General features: G+C 33.6%; 1 long non-coding RNA gene across 1 annotated transcript; it reads left to right on the top strand.

Annotated features, from left to right (window-relative positions):
- The first annotated feature begins 11,412 nt into the window (after positions 1–11,412).
- LOC132723975 (uncharacterized) lies at positions 11,413–14,541 on the top strand. Its single transcript, XR_009624825.1, has 3 exons — positions 11,413–11,476; positions 12,236–12,314; positions 14,273–14,541. It is a non-coding gene; the product is annotated as an uncharacterized LOC132723975 (long non-coding RNA).
- Positions 14,542–14,860: the final 319 nt, after the last annotated feature.

Raw genomic sequence — 14,860 nt, 5'->3', positions numbered from 1 at the left:
ACCTGAGGCCATTTCTAGCCTCTTACAAGTCCAATGTTTTCTTTGCGACGAGGGGGTTACAAAATCCACATTCTGGTACCCCCTCATGTACATTTTTAATAGGGGCTGCCACGAAAAAGTCATCAATTCTTCAACAACACTTCTGAAACGAAAATAAGTGCGTGGGGTCTATATAAGACATTTGTTCACTATTTCAGACCTCAATGATGTGTGTGTGTGTGGGGGGGGGGTTCAATTCTTTAAAAATGTCAATAATATTCTTAATCATGTTTAAATAATGTATAAATAGCATGATAGATGTTTTACAACTGACAAAAGTAGCATTGCACATGCATGTATACATCATAAATTTAGCAATTTGTAAACAAAGTACATGAAGTGTTTTGACCTCCATAAAAATGCCAAATCATTATTATAATTGTACCAGTTGACACAAAGATCTAAATAAAGAAAGCTCATGTATAACTGCATAAACGAATATGTTTTTTGGAAACTATAACACAGATACTATAAATTTTAGGAAAAAATATTTACAATTTAGCATCATTTGAGTCGCGTCACGACAACACCAACATAGTGGGTTTGCGACCAGCATGGATCCAGACCAGCCTGCGCCTCCGCGCAGTCTGATCATGCTCCATGTTGTTCGCCTACCAACTCTATTACAAGTAGAGAAACTGGAAGCGAACAGCATGGATCCTGATCAGACTGCTCGGATGCAAACGCATTATTTTGGTTTTGTCACGACGCAGCTCATTTCTTATTTGATTCTTCGGGGTTGATGAAAACGTGCCGTCTTTCAATTTAAGAGCTTCTAGTTTGACTGCTGGACAACACGATATAAATAAGCAATTTCCTTTTGAGTGGCAAACCTTGTGTCCATTGGATGAATGCCGAATTTCATTCATTGTCCAAGACAAACAGATACAGGTAAACTAGCGCAAAGACAATGCTCGTCTTAGGCCCGATAAATATTTAATATATTATACCATTATGAAAAATCGATCGGTCTTGCAGTCGAAGTATTGAGACTACTCGTAAACTGTACAATAATTAAGCATTTTTTGGTTAGTTTTTTTTTTATCTTATACCAACTCAATAGACGTCATATGGAAACTTTCTAACTAAACTAGTGGAGGAAAACCTAAGGTGCCCCTCCTTGCATTATTTCAGGCACAAGCGGGCAATTGAGTAGAACAACCGACGTTTCGTACACTAGCTATATAGCTTCCTCACATGAAAGAATCAAAAGTTCTTGGAGGAATTCGAACAAAGGATGAGCGCCAAAAGGCTTGAGTTTATAATTAAATAAAAAATCCCAAAGTTGTGTTAACATGTTTTCTGTTAACAATATAATACATGTGTTAGTTCGGAAAAAAGAAATTATACTATTCTATAACTGTATGCTCCAGGTGTAGGCTGCAATAAATGTGCTCTGTGAACTTTTAATTATTTCAACAAGAAATACTAAATGATTCCCCTATATTTGTAATGTGTGTTTATATATGTGTAATGATTGAATATATATACTTTTTGTAAGGAATAAATTTGCAGTTTTTGTGAAAATTTGGAATTTATGACCATAACTGTTATTTCAATTGAAATTTCAGATATGTGTATCATGCCTAAGGCGGATAAAGCTGATCAGTGTTTACCAGGGATTATCCAATATAATAGATGTAGCCTACATAATATAAGGCAATTATCACCAGTCAAATTTGATCCTTGTGTACTAGAAACATTAAAACTTCTAGACATACTAAAGCAATAAAGGGGTACTAGAGGGGGTCGTGTCATTGAAAAAATAAATATGGGACACAAATGATTGAGTTCACCTTCATAACATTAGAATTTTACCTCAGAATGTATTAACAAGAATAAAAAATTTTGAACATAGACTAAATCCCAATATAAACAGTGTTAATCTTGACAATTTGAGAAAGATCACATTTGAACCACTGTTTGTAAAGGGCAAACTAAGATTAAAATATGCTGTTACAATTCAAGATCAGTGAAAAATAAGTGTTTGGCCTTTTCTAAATACATCATATCCAATGATTTTGACATCATCGCTGTGACAGAAATGTGGCTCCTGGTGACACAGCGTGTATTGCCGAATTAGTACCTAGTGGATACAAAATTGCCCATGTTCCTCGCCAAGGTCGTGGTGGTGGAGTAGCGGTTATTTACATGGCACCCCAAAAACTATCTATGCTTGCATCCAGTCGCAATACTAATATTACCTCGTTTGAATATATAGACTGCAATATCACTGTAAAAAACTTTTCTCTACGATTAGCTGTGTTTAATAGGCCGCCCTCAAACAAATAGAATATCTTTAAGACTAGTACATTTCTTGATGATAAAAGGCCGACATTTCTTGCAATATTTACAACTGCTGAGAACAATATTATTGTGGTGGGCCATGTTAATTTTCACCTGGACAATCTTTCATACCCTAACACTGCAAAATTCAAAAGTGTCTTGGAAGCGTGTGGCATGCGACAACACGTCACTAACCCAACTCATGTAGCAGGCCACATACTAGATGTGCTCATTGCCAGAGAAACAGATTCAACAGTATCAAATGTAGAAATGTCTGATTCTGGACTCCCAGTCAATAATGGGAACACGTCTCGTGATCACTTCGCTGTTGTATTTAATGCTAGTATGTCAAAACCACCACCAGTACGAAAAACTGTGACTTTTAAAGTCGAAGTTGTATTCTAATAGCCTACTAGAAGCAGCATTATTTCCTGTCTTTAATTCATTATGTAAATATATTTTCATAACAATACAAAAAATTGCAGTATCCATGCTGGAGTCTTATTGTTGCTCAGCATAAATATTGTTCATCATAAGTGCATTGAATAAAGTTATTGATTGGATATTAAATCAGATTTTAAATAATGATTTTTTCTTTTTCTTGTTTGCTTGGGTTCCTTGATTTTCTTTTTTATATAGTTTTTAGATTTTGCAACTATGATGTTTTTGTTTTTTTAGCACTATGCAGTTACGTGGGAACGGTATCCATAGCTACAGGATGTTCAGTCCTAGGTATTATTTTGAATATCATTTAATTTAGGAACGCATGTTATATTCTTGAGTGTTTCTGTAAAATGAAATCTTGATCTCCAATAACCCTATACCGCATTTTTTGAAAAGCATTGAAAAGCTGCAACTTCTCAATGGATTGTGAGTCACAATTCTTTTAAACGTTTGTTTCACATTACCTTAAGATCGACCTGAGGCCATTTCTAGCCTCTCACAAGTCCAATGTTTTCTTTGCGACGAGGGGGTTACCACATCCACATTCTGGTACCCCGTCATGTACATTTTTAATAGGGGCTGCCACAAAAAAGTCATCAATTCTTCAACAACACTTCTGAAACGAAAATAAGTGCGTGGGGTCTATATAAGACATTTGTTCACTATTTCAGACCTCAATGATGTGTGTGTGTGTGTGGGGGGGGGGGTTCAATTCTTTAAAAATGTCAATAATATTCTTAATAATGTTTAAATAATGTATAAATAGCATGATAGATGTTTTACAACTGACAAAAGTAGCATTGCACATGCATGTATACATCATAAATTTAGCAATTTGTAAACAAAGTACATGAAGTGTTTTGACCTCCATAAAAATGCCAAATCATTATTATAATTGTACCAGTTGACACAAAGATCTAAATAAAGAAAGCTCATGTATAACTGCATAAACGAATATGTTTTTTGGAAACTGTAACACAGATACTATAAATTAAAAAAAATTTAGGAAAAAATATTTACAATTTAGCATCATTTGAGTCGCGTCACGACAACACCAACATAGTGGGTTTGCGACCAGCATGGATCCAGACCAGCCTGCGCCTCCGCGCAGTCTGATCATGCTCCATGTTGTTCGCTTACCAACTCTATTACAAGTAGAGAAACTTGTAGCGAACAGCATGGATCCTGATCAGACTGCGCGGATGCGCAGTCTGGTCTGGATCCATGCTGGTCGCAAACGCATTATTTTGGTTTTGTCACGACGCAGCTCATTTCTTATTTGATTCTTCGGGGTTGATGAAAACGTGCCGTCTTTCAATTTAAGAGCTTCTAGTTTGACTGCTGGACAACACGATATAAATAAGCAATTTCCTTTTGAGTGGCAAACCTTGTGTCCATTGGATGAATGCCGAATTTCATTCATTGTCCAAGACAAACAGATACAGGTAAACTAGCGCAAAGACAATGCTCGTCTTAGGCCCGATAAATATTTAATATATTATACCATTATGAAAAATCGATCGGTCTTGCAGTCGAAGTATTGAGACTACTCGTAAACTGTACAATAATTAAGCATTTTTTGGTTAGTTTTTTTTTTATCTTATACCAACTCAATAGACGTCATATGGAAACTTTCTAACTAAACTAGTGGAGGAAAACCTAAGGTGCCCCTCCTTGCATTATTTCAGGCACAAGCGGGCAATTGAGTAGAACAACCGACGTTTCGTACACTAGCTATATAGCTTCCTCACATGAAAGAATCAAAAGTTCTTGGAGGAATTCGAACAAAGGATGAGCGCCAAAAGGCTTGAGTTTATAATTAAATAAAAAATCCCAAAGTTGTGTTAACATGTTTTCTGTTAACAATATAATACATGTGTTAGTTCGGAAAAAAGAAATTATACTATTCTATAACTGTATGCTCCAGGTGTAGGTTGCAATAAATGTGCTCTGTGAACTTTTAATTATTTCAACAAGAAATACTAAATGATTCCCCTATATTTGTAATGTGTGTTTATATATGTGTAATGATTGAATATATATACTTTTTGTAAGGAATAAATTTGCAGTTTTTGTGAAAATTTGGAATTTATGACCATAACTGTTATTTCAATTGAAATTTCAGATATGTGTATCATGCCTAAGGCGGATAAAGCTGATCAGTGTTTACCAGGGATTATCCAATATAATAGATGTAGCCTACATAATATAAGGCAATTATCACCAGTCAAATTTGATCCTTGTGTACTAGAAACATTAAAACTTCTAGACATACTAAAGCAATAAAGGGGTACTAGAGGGGGTCGTGTCATTGAAAAAATAAATATGGGACACAAATGATTGAGTTCACCTTCATAACATTAGAATTTTACCTCAGAATGTATTAACAAGAATAAAAAATTTTGAACATAGACTAAATCCCAATATAAACAGTGTTAATCTTGACAATTTGAGAAAGATCACATTTGAACCACTGTTTGTAAAGGGCAAACTAAGATTAAAATATGCTGTTACAATTCAAGATCAGTGAAAAATAAGTGTTTGGCCTTTTCTAAATACATCATATCCAATGATTTTGACATCATCGCTGTGACAGAAATGTGGCTCCTGGTGACACAGCGTGTATTGCCGAATTAGTACCTAGTGGATACAAAATTGCCCATGTTCCTCGCCAAGGTCGTGGTGGTGGAGTAGCGGTTATTTACATGGCACCCCAAAAACTATCTATGCTTGCATCCAGTCGCAATACTAATATTACCTCGTTTGAATATATAGACTGCAATATCACTGTAAAAAACTTTTCTCTACGATTAGCTGTGTTTTAATAGGCCGCCCTCAAACAAATAGAATATCTTTAAGACTAGTACATTTCTTGATGATAAAAGGCCGACATTTCTTGCAATATTTACAACTGCTGAGAACAATATTATTGTGGTGGGCCATGTTAATTTTCACCTGGACAATCTTTCATACCCTAACACTGCAAAATTCAAAAGTGTCTTGGAAGCGTGTGGCATGCGACAACACGTCACTAACCCAACTCATGTAGCAGGCCACATACTAGATGTGCTCATTGCCAGAGAAACAGATTCAACAGTATCAAATGTAGAAATGTCTGATTCTGGACTCCCAGTCAATAATGGGAACACGTCTCGTGATCACTTCGCTGTTGTATTTAATGCTAGTATGTCAAAACCACCACCAGTACTAAAAACTGTGACTTACAGAAAATTAAAATCAAAAGATATTAATGAGTTTAAAACAGATATTTTGACATCAGATATTTTAAATAGTGTAGTGCCTACAACAATGGCCTTTCTCTCCTCCTTGACAAACACGCACCCTTTAAGTCCAAGAGCATTGTACTAAGACCAATGAAGCTATGGTATTCCCAAGAACTTCATGATGATTAACATTTAAGACGTCAATTAGAGTGTAAGTGGCGCTTGACTGGATTGAAAATTGATCACTTAATTTGTTGAAACCGATGCGCTGTTACGAATAAGCTTCTAAATAGGTGCATAGTCAAATACTACACTGAGAAAGTAGAGTCATTGGTCGTGATATGAAAAACCTTGTCAAAATGACCCGGCATTTGATGGATGAAAACACAGATGTTGTGCTGCCATCTGGTAAACCTGCAAACGTTCTAGCACAAGACTTTAGTGACTTCTTTGTGGATAAGGTTTAAGGCATACGTAATCGTATAGCCAGGACCAAATCTAACCAACAAGCAGACAATGTTATCCCTACAGCGCCTTTCAATGGAGAGCAATTTTCAAACTTTTTAGTAGTCACTGATATTGAAATTTCTAAAATTATTCACAATTCTACAAACAAATCCTGTGAATTTGACCCCCATTCCAACATGGCTGATGAAAGATTGTTTAACCCATTACTTCATAAGCATTTCGGGAAAAATGGCTATTTTCATTAAAAAGTCTCCCATTACGAGTTCAAATTGTTATAAAACTACAAAAACTGCTTCAATACTAATCAAACTTGGCACAAGTGTTAACTGGACCATTGTCTTTGCAACATGATCAGGCTTAAATTTCCTGTTACCATGGCAAAGATGGACATCTCAAAATTGCCAAAAATCACTATTTTGCGTTGATTTTTTCCATCAAAATTGATTTCAAAGTGCTGCAACTTCTCAATGGATTGAGATAGAGTCAACTGCTTTTCAGTGTTGGTTGCACGTTACCTTATGATCGATCTTGGGTCATTTTTAGCCTCTCACAAGTCCAAAAACTTCTTGGCGATGGAGGGGGACATGGCATTTAAACCAAAGGAAGCCATTTAACGCAATGAGACCATGCGACGGATTGAAGCATGCCTGAATGACATAATGACATCATACTATGGATGAATAATGATTTTCTGAAACTGAATGCGGAGAAAACAGAGGTGATTTTCTTTGTATCAAACGAAGTGATTTTGAAGATCTTACTGTACGAGTCGGTGATTCTGTAAAAAAAACATTTAGAAACCTTGGTGCCGTACTGGACTCTCATTTAGACATGGAACAACATGTGAACTCAGTTTCTCGTTCATGCTTCTGGAAAATACGACAAATATGTCAATTTCGGAAATACTTGAATGTTGATTCAACCAGAACCTTGATAAACTCGTTAGTGACATCAAAATTAGATTACTGTAAGTCGTTGCTATACGGATCTCCAAAGTACGTTCTCAACAAGCTCCAAAATGTTCAAAATACGGCTGCTCGTGTTATTACCAGGACACCGCGAAACTGCCATATAACCCCAGTTTTATAGGAACTACATTGACTTCTTGTGCACATCAGAGTCGAATATAAAACTCCTTACATATGTGTTTAAGGCGCTTCATGGACAGGCACCTACGTACATACGAAATATTCTAGACATTTATATCCTTTCCAGACAACTTAGGTCCCAGAATGATTGCTTAGCATTTGTTGTACCGCGTAGTAGGACTGTGAGTTATGGTGATCGTGGTTTTATGACGGCAGACCCTAAACTCTGGAATGCCCTACTCAAAACACTTTTAAGCTGTGAAATTTTAAAAGTGTTTAAGAGAGCACTCAAAACTCACTTATTAAAGAGGTTTTATTTAAACTGATTATTTTTTAGGTTCGCTTTTTATTTTTAACAATTCTTAAGTCTTACCTGTATTTTATTATTTGTGTGAATCTTTTTAATTTTTAAACTACATTTGATTTAAATTTGTGACTTGAGCAATATTGATGTTTTAATTTTTTTAATGTATCATTTATTTGGTTATATTGTTACAGTACTTTTGAACGAGTCAATGTGCATGAAAAAGTGCTAAAGAAGGTTGGCATATAATAATTATAATAGTGTGTTTACAATATAATAAAAGTAAGTACTTGTGTTTTGGTTAAAACGCCGGTTTGAAACATTGTCAGGAAAAACTAATTAAATCAGAATCAAAGACGAAAATTGAATGTTAAAATTAACTTTTTCGTCAAAAGCAATATACAAGTGTAATGTACCTTTGTTATCAATATGACATCAAGTGAATCATCAAAGAATGCGCTTAAGGCTGTTAAAGTCTATTCAAGATTTTAAGTGACGCTTTAAGGTAAATATATTCAATTAGCGCCATTAAAATATTTAGTTCCAATAATAAAAAAAATGCATTTTATTTTTTAGGAAAAGCCACCGTCACGATTAACAGATGATGTCTACATACTGTTGACGATACAAACTTTAATTTATCAATTTCAAATGGACTTTATTGCTTGTATTTTCATCTTCAAAGATCCATATACTGTAGTAATATCTAATTGCTTATCTATAGATATCATCGCACTTTGGTCTTTAAAGTGCATTTGTATGACAAAAAATATAGTTATAAAACAGAAGAAGAAAAATGCTAGATAACGCCCAAAACGACTAAAATGAAACTGTTACAGAACAGAACAGAACTTTTATTTCTTTGATTTATACATAGTACATCATCATACACATCATATAATTTCAGAGTAATAAATACATTTCAGTGCGAGCAATCAATGCAATAATATAAAAGACAAAAATCATGCTAATATTCAAACATAATTAAGCCTCAGTTAAACGAGGATGAACATATCAACAAATATTTTTCTTACAGGCTCGGTTTGAGTTAGTCGATCTGTCCATATACGGTATGCAAGCTACCGTCCTAGCCCAACGTTAAACCGGCGTCTTCTGAATTTAGATATTAAGAAAATGGCGAGATTTTGAATTAAGAAATATCTGCAGATGTGTTTTCATGGCGGTTATCATGGAATTTCAAAGTATTAAAATGTATTTAGCTTCTATAAGAACTGTTAAGATCATATTTTCTTAAGTAATCTAATTTGTTTATGTAATTCTTTTGTAAAAGTAAAACTAAACAGTCAGCCATGACTGTGTTCAATTTTATTATTTGAGCCGCGGCACGACAAAACCAACACTATGCGTTTGCGACCAGCATGGATCCAAACCAGCATGCGCATCCGCGCAGTCTGATCAGGATCCATGCTGTTCGCTTACAAACCATATACCAAGTAGAGAAACTGATAGCGAGCAGCATGGATGCTGATCAGACTGCGCGGATGCGCGGGCTGGTCTGGATCCATGATGGGCGCAAACATATAATTTTGGTTTTGTCGTGACGCGGCTCATTTAATATGAACAACTTATCAATAAGTTCAAAATAAAATCGTTCAGAATATATCGGTATTATTCATTTCTTAACAGAGCGGGGTAATTATTTTCTAATTTATGTACATATGTAGTTTTGTAGTTTTATATTTTCATTATCAATTATTTGTTTATCGCTATTATAAAAGCCAATCTATGAATATATTACTAATACAAGACAACTTTACAGTGAAAAATGAAGCATAAGATCACTTTAAGAAATAACACTTTAAGTAATAACAAAAAATTACAGTAACATTGAAAATTTAAAACATGTTTTTTTTATAAAAATTCGTCATATAACAAGCAAGGAAAAATAATTTGATCTGAGAAATACGTGTGGTTTAATGTCCGGGTTTAGAATGCAAATAACTTATGGCTGCTAGTATGTTTTATTTAGAAGAGTAATTAGATGTGTGTGATATATTTAGCTCCGATTGTTGAAAAAAGGAAGTACGTCATGGCTTTCTTGTAGACGACTCTTACTTTTACCATCAGCTTGATAAGAACTAAGGCATGGTTTATGTTTATTGGTTAGATTATTGTTCATTGCTAGCAGATGAAACTTTTGATTTAGAGGTAATAAGGTCAAAAGCCATAATGTCAGTGACATGTTGTGTAATGTTTGTTTGTTTCGTTTAACCCTTTTTCCCAAGTTGTGTAAAAAATGTATGGTTAATATCTTGACAAGGATAAAGATAAATTTGTGCAACTTGGTAAAGACACAACCTTTGCCAGTTCATGATGCACATTAATTCTCTGCTCAAGGTCACAGTGGCAATTTATGTAAATTCCTTGTCCAAACAATCAATTACTTGAGAAGGAAAAAGTCTAACTTTGTTTTAATTTGAATAGACAGTCCAGACCTAAAATGATACTGCAAACAATTAATTGCAGAAATTAAAATTAAAACAAAGTTGTGCACATAGCTTGAAGGAGTTTCGATGTTTAATACTGACACAATTATTCAGGGGTGCGTTTAATATAGAAACTTTGTACTTATTCGTATTGGATTTTGTTCGAAACATAACTTCATTATCATTTAAAATTTTAATAAATGACCCGCATTATTGAAAAAGGCAGTACATTTTGAAGTAAGTGCTAGTACTTTTTTCAAACGTATTTCTTATTTAAAGCATAACTCAAAAGCTATGAGACATATCAACATTGGAGTTCCTGATTGGATAAATCTTTATAAGGAAAAGTGAAGAAACTTGACTCTTTTTTTCACAACTTTGGGTTATTTGGTTTTCTGTATTACTCATACTTATTATCCTAAGCATAAGGAAAAACTACAGGAGGTGTCAGATTAATCACCATTGACGAAGAGACAAAAAATATCTGCATATGTCCAGATCAATTAAATTAACATGATGAACCAGGACAATGACAGGGTCGTCACATGCCTCATTATTTTTATACTTTTTTTACACTTTATAAGTAAATTAATGTTCTGATTGACTTGCTTTCTCTTTTTCGTAGAAGGTGTTCCTCATGCTCAACGTGAGCTGGTCCATTTATACAATGTACCCAGTAGCATGATGTTGTTTATATGTATATGTATGTCTCCTGTTTATAATTCTGTGACAATATTGTATTTTTATCGAACCATTTCAACTGAGGCAACTTTCAGTTAATCATACAGAATCTTAATGAACGCCGAAAACAACAGAATTATTAAAATGTTGTAGGCACTGATTGATTGATATGTGGAAAAAAGATCAATAAGAAAGGGCGTCATTCCTGTTTGTATAGTGGTATATAGGGGTAGTGGTATATCTAAGATACATGCCCCATAGTACATGCTTCAGCAGTATTTAAATATTCAATAAGCTGAATGGAATTGATGGGAATCTTTATGTTACATTAATTGCAAAAGTGGTATCGTAGATTACAATATTTAAGTATAAACACTTTATAAAGATAATTGATAATTGTAACACATCGTTTATACGATTTTTATACTCACGGGGGGGGAATCACGTGACTTTGTGTAGTAATACCCACGAGAAAATGGCGACTGCTGAGACCCGGTAAGTACCTTATTATGTTAAATTAAGGTGACAAACGTTTCTTAAGTCAAAACAAAACCTAGCATTTCATATGCGCGCTAATTTTCTTCAAATAATAATACAAAGTGCATTATCCTACGTTTTGTGGTTTTTGAGAACATTGATTGAATTGTGTGAAAATTGCACATTCAGCGATAGTAATTCGCACGAAGCGATATAACTTGGTACCAAAATAAAGGAAAATAAACCTTCTTTTTGCACTTAAGACACCAAATCAATCATTTTATTGACATCTGTTATCGTAGAATTTCATATAAAATTTTGTTCGAAGGTCTGCAGCCTACAAATGTTCTTTGCAAGTGTTTAGTAAGTAAAACGAACAATTTCTTGATAGTAAGTTACACGAAAACAAAATAGTAAGTCACACGCACAGTTTCCAATAGCTTACTTAAATGTGACGAAACTATTTTATAATTATTTGGTTTCAAATTTGCAAGTGTGTTCCGTCTACGGTGACAGAGAAACAAATATCGAGAGAGTATTTTAATAATAATTCATATTATTTCATAATACATGTATTCATATTCATATAATTTCATTAAAGATTACTTAACTTAAAAAAAAACTAAATGAGACATTGACATTGATACTCAACAATGTACGTTACACTTGGCCCCTTTTCACGTTAGACTGGACCCACATCCGTTATCCTTAGAACTAGCTATATAAAGAAATAACTGTACAGAAGGAAATATTACAACACCATCATTTACTTTTCAGTATCTGCAATTTGGACCAAAAACGCAAAGGAGAAGACATTCGCCATTTCACATTGATATTTAATGCCATCATAGAACTGGTATACCAAGTTTTTATTAAATTTATTCTTTTATACAATGGCAGATTTTATAAATAAACCCAAGAAGTTTTGTTAAAACGTTATGTTTTACTATACGCTTACTTTCTTACCATGTGCAAATGTGTTGCGTCGTAAACTCTTACTTTTTGTTCGTGATAGAGTAAGTAAATAAGATATTCAGGGCGTCCATGGCCGAGAGTTTAATGTCCCTGAATTTTATACACATACTTCTCACCGCTATGGATTCTAGTCCGACCAGAGTCCTTGAATTCTTTCATCAAATTAGCTAACAAAACGTCGATGCTTTAACTCAGGTGTCCCGACATTGACGGTGTGATTTGAAACCCAGCATCTAAGATTGTTTTATGTAAATATTTTTTACTCCACTTGCCTATAAGTCACTTTAAAAAGTGTAAATATCTTTGACTGTTTGATTTCAAATACAGTAAACTCCGCTTATAACGAACTCATCGGGACATTCAAAATATGTTCCTTATATCCGGAGTTCCTTGTAAGCATATAGCGAATTAGTTCCTTTTATCAGGAGTTTTTATAGCGAACAGATTTACATATAACGAACTGATTGTTTACTATCTTCCGTCATTTTGAAGAGCATTTGATTAAGAAAAATTAGTCATTTATTTCTATTTATGACACAATACCCGAGATTGAACTTTTTTTGAATTTGAAAATCCTTTGCTATTTCAGTTTTAGTTTTACTCCCTTTCTCAATTTCTCATAAAATATCATATTTTCTTTCTAAACTCAGTGCTTTTTGTTTTCTTTCCATGATGAAGAATAAACAAGTTCTTCGATTGTCCTTTCCTTTTATATTGAAGATCTTATATTATATTTTAATGAAAATATAGATTTATTTTCAATTCAATCAAGCAAACTTTGTACTTTTCAATGGATTATGCCTACAAGCATGCGTGATTCTGTATGAAACCGATTATAAATGATCATAATTTATTTACTCGAGCAAAATTATGAAAGAAAAAAAATATTACAATAAAAGGAATAACTGTTTTATCTTGGTGACAAGAACTCATGCTAAAAGTATCCCAAATAGAAAACTATTACGTACTGATGCGGAATCTATTTACGGACAGCCGGTATTTTAGTGTTCGTTATAAAAGTGTAATTTTCTGTTCTTTTAACTAAATTGGTACTTACAAATGAGTTCCTTATAAGCGATAATTCGTTATAACCGTGTTCGCTGTAACCGTATATTTTTGTATTAAATAAAGAAGGGCAAAATTCGGGCCAAAATAAATTGTTCCTTATAACCGGAAGTTCGCTATAACCGTGTTCGCTATAAGTGAAGTTTACTGTATTCGTTTTTCTTTAAAGGTCAATTATGCCTCTAAAATGCTATTATTTTTATTTAAAAAAAAGATCTGTTTATTTTTGGTATCTTGTTACAGTTTCCGAAAACGTACTCATTTGCTAGATACTCAAACTACCTTTTGCATCTTTGGTTCTGTTGGAAAATGGTATACCTTTAGTGAATAAGTATTTCGTATGGAAGTCAAAATACTACTTTGTTTACATTTTGCTACCTTAACGACACATCACTTAATGTTCAGCGCTACCTTTTTCAGTTGTAATAAAATTCTATCATGCGTTTGATGCATTATTTAAACATTATGAAACACATGTTTGACATTTCTAAAGAATTAAAACAATATGGATTTCTGAGGCACAGTGTGCCTTAATCATATCTTGTATCACTGTATTATTGTTGTTTTTTGTGTGTTTTTTTTTTGTTGTTGTTGTTGTTTTTTGTAAGAAGTTTTTTTGTTCTTGCGATTTCCTCTATATATTTTCATAAATTAAGTAGCACAGTGACTAAATGTAACAAATACCGCCATATAAAAACATCAGCATTCAGTAAATAAACATCACCATACCAATTAACAAACAATTATATTTGTTCATCTTCTTTCTAATTACAGTAAAATGAGGGCCAAGACACACCTGAAACTGCAGAGGTCAAAGAACTACTATCGCAACAGAATAGGAATGAGCCATGTAATATCAAATCCCATCAAAAGTTCATTTGATATATTATGATTACAACCAATTAAGCATTCGTTCTATAGACAAAAAGTGAAATATTTGATCTTGAATAATTGAAATAAGTATTTTCTATCTCTTTACATATGAACTTTAACTTTCTTTTTATGTATATGTATGCCAATGGAAACTTACTGTGAAACTTACTATTTTGTTTTCGTGCGACTTACTATCCAGAAATTGTTCGTTTTACTTACTATACACTTGCAAAGAACATTTGTGACCCATTCTCATATAGAATTGCCAATATGTGTCGCCAGCCTTTAAAGGTCCATAACACACGTTGAAATAAGTTTGTCTGTAAAAAACATTTCCTTTCCGATAGAAAGGTCAATTTCAGATAAGAAAAATCATTTTTTATAGTGACTATGAAGACTTTCACGAAAAATGCGACTTTTGGAATGGCCCTAGGATCCGCATTTTCTTATGTCGCCAAACATTTCTTTTATACTTTTAGGTTGTTTAAA

Source organism: Ruditapes philippinarum, unplaced genomic scaffold (assembly GCF_026571515.1).
Source record: "Ruditapes philippinarum isolate M1 unplaced genomic scaffold, ASM2657151v2 ctg3901_1_1_1_1, whole genome shotgun sequence".
Taxonomy (NCBI): domain Eukaryota; kingdom Metazoa; phylum Mollusca; class Bivalvia; order Venerida; family Veneridae; genus Ruditapes; species Ruditapes philippinarum.
This window is presented reverse-complemented; position numbering and strand designations above follow the sequence as displayed.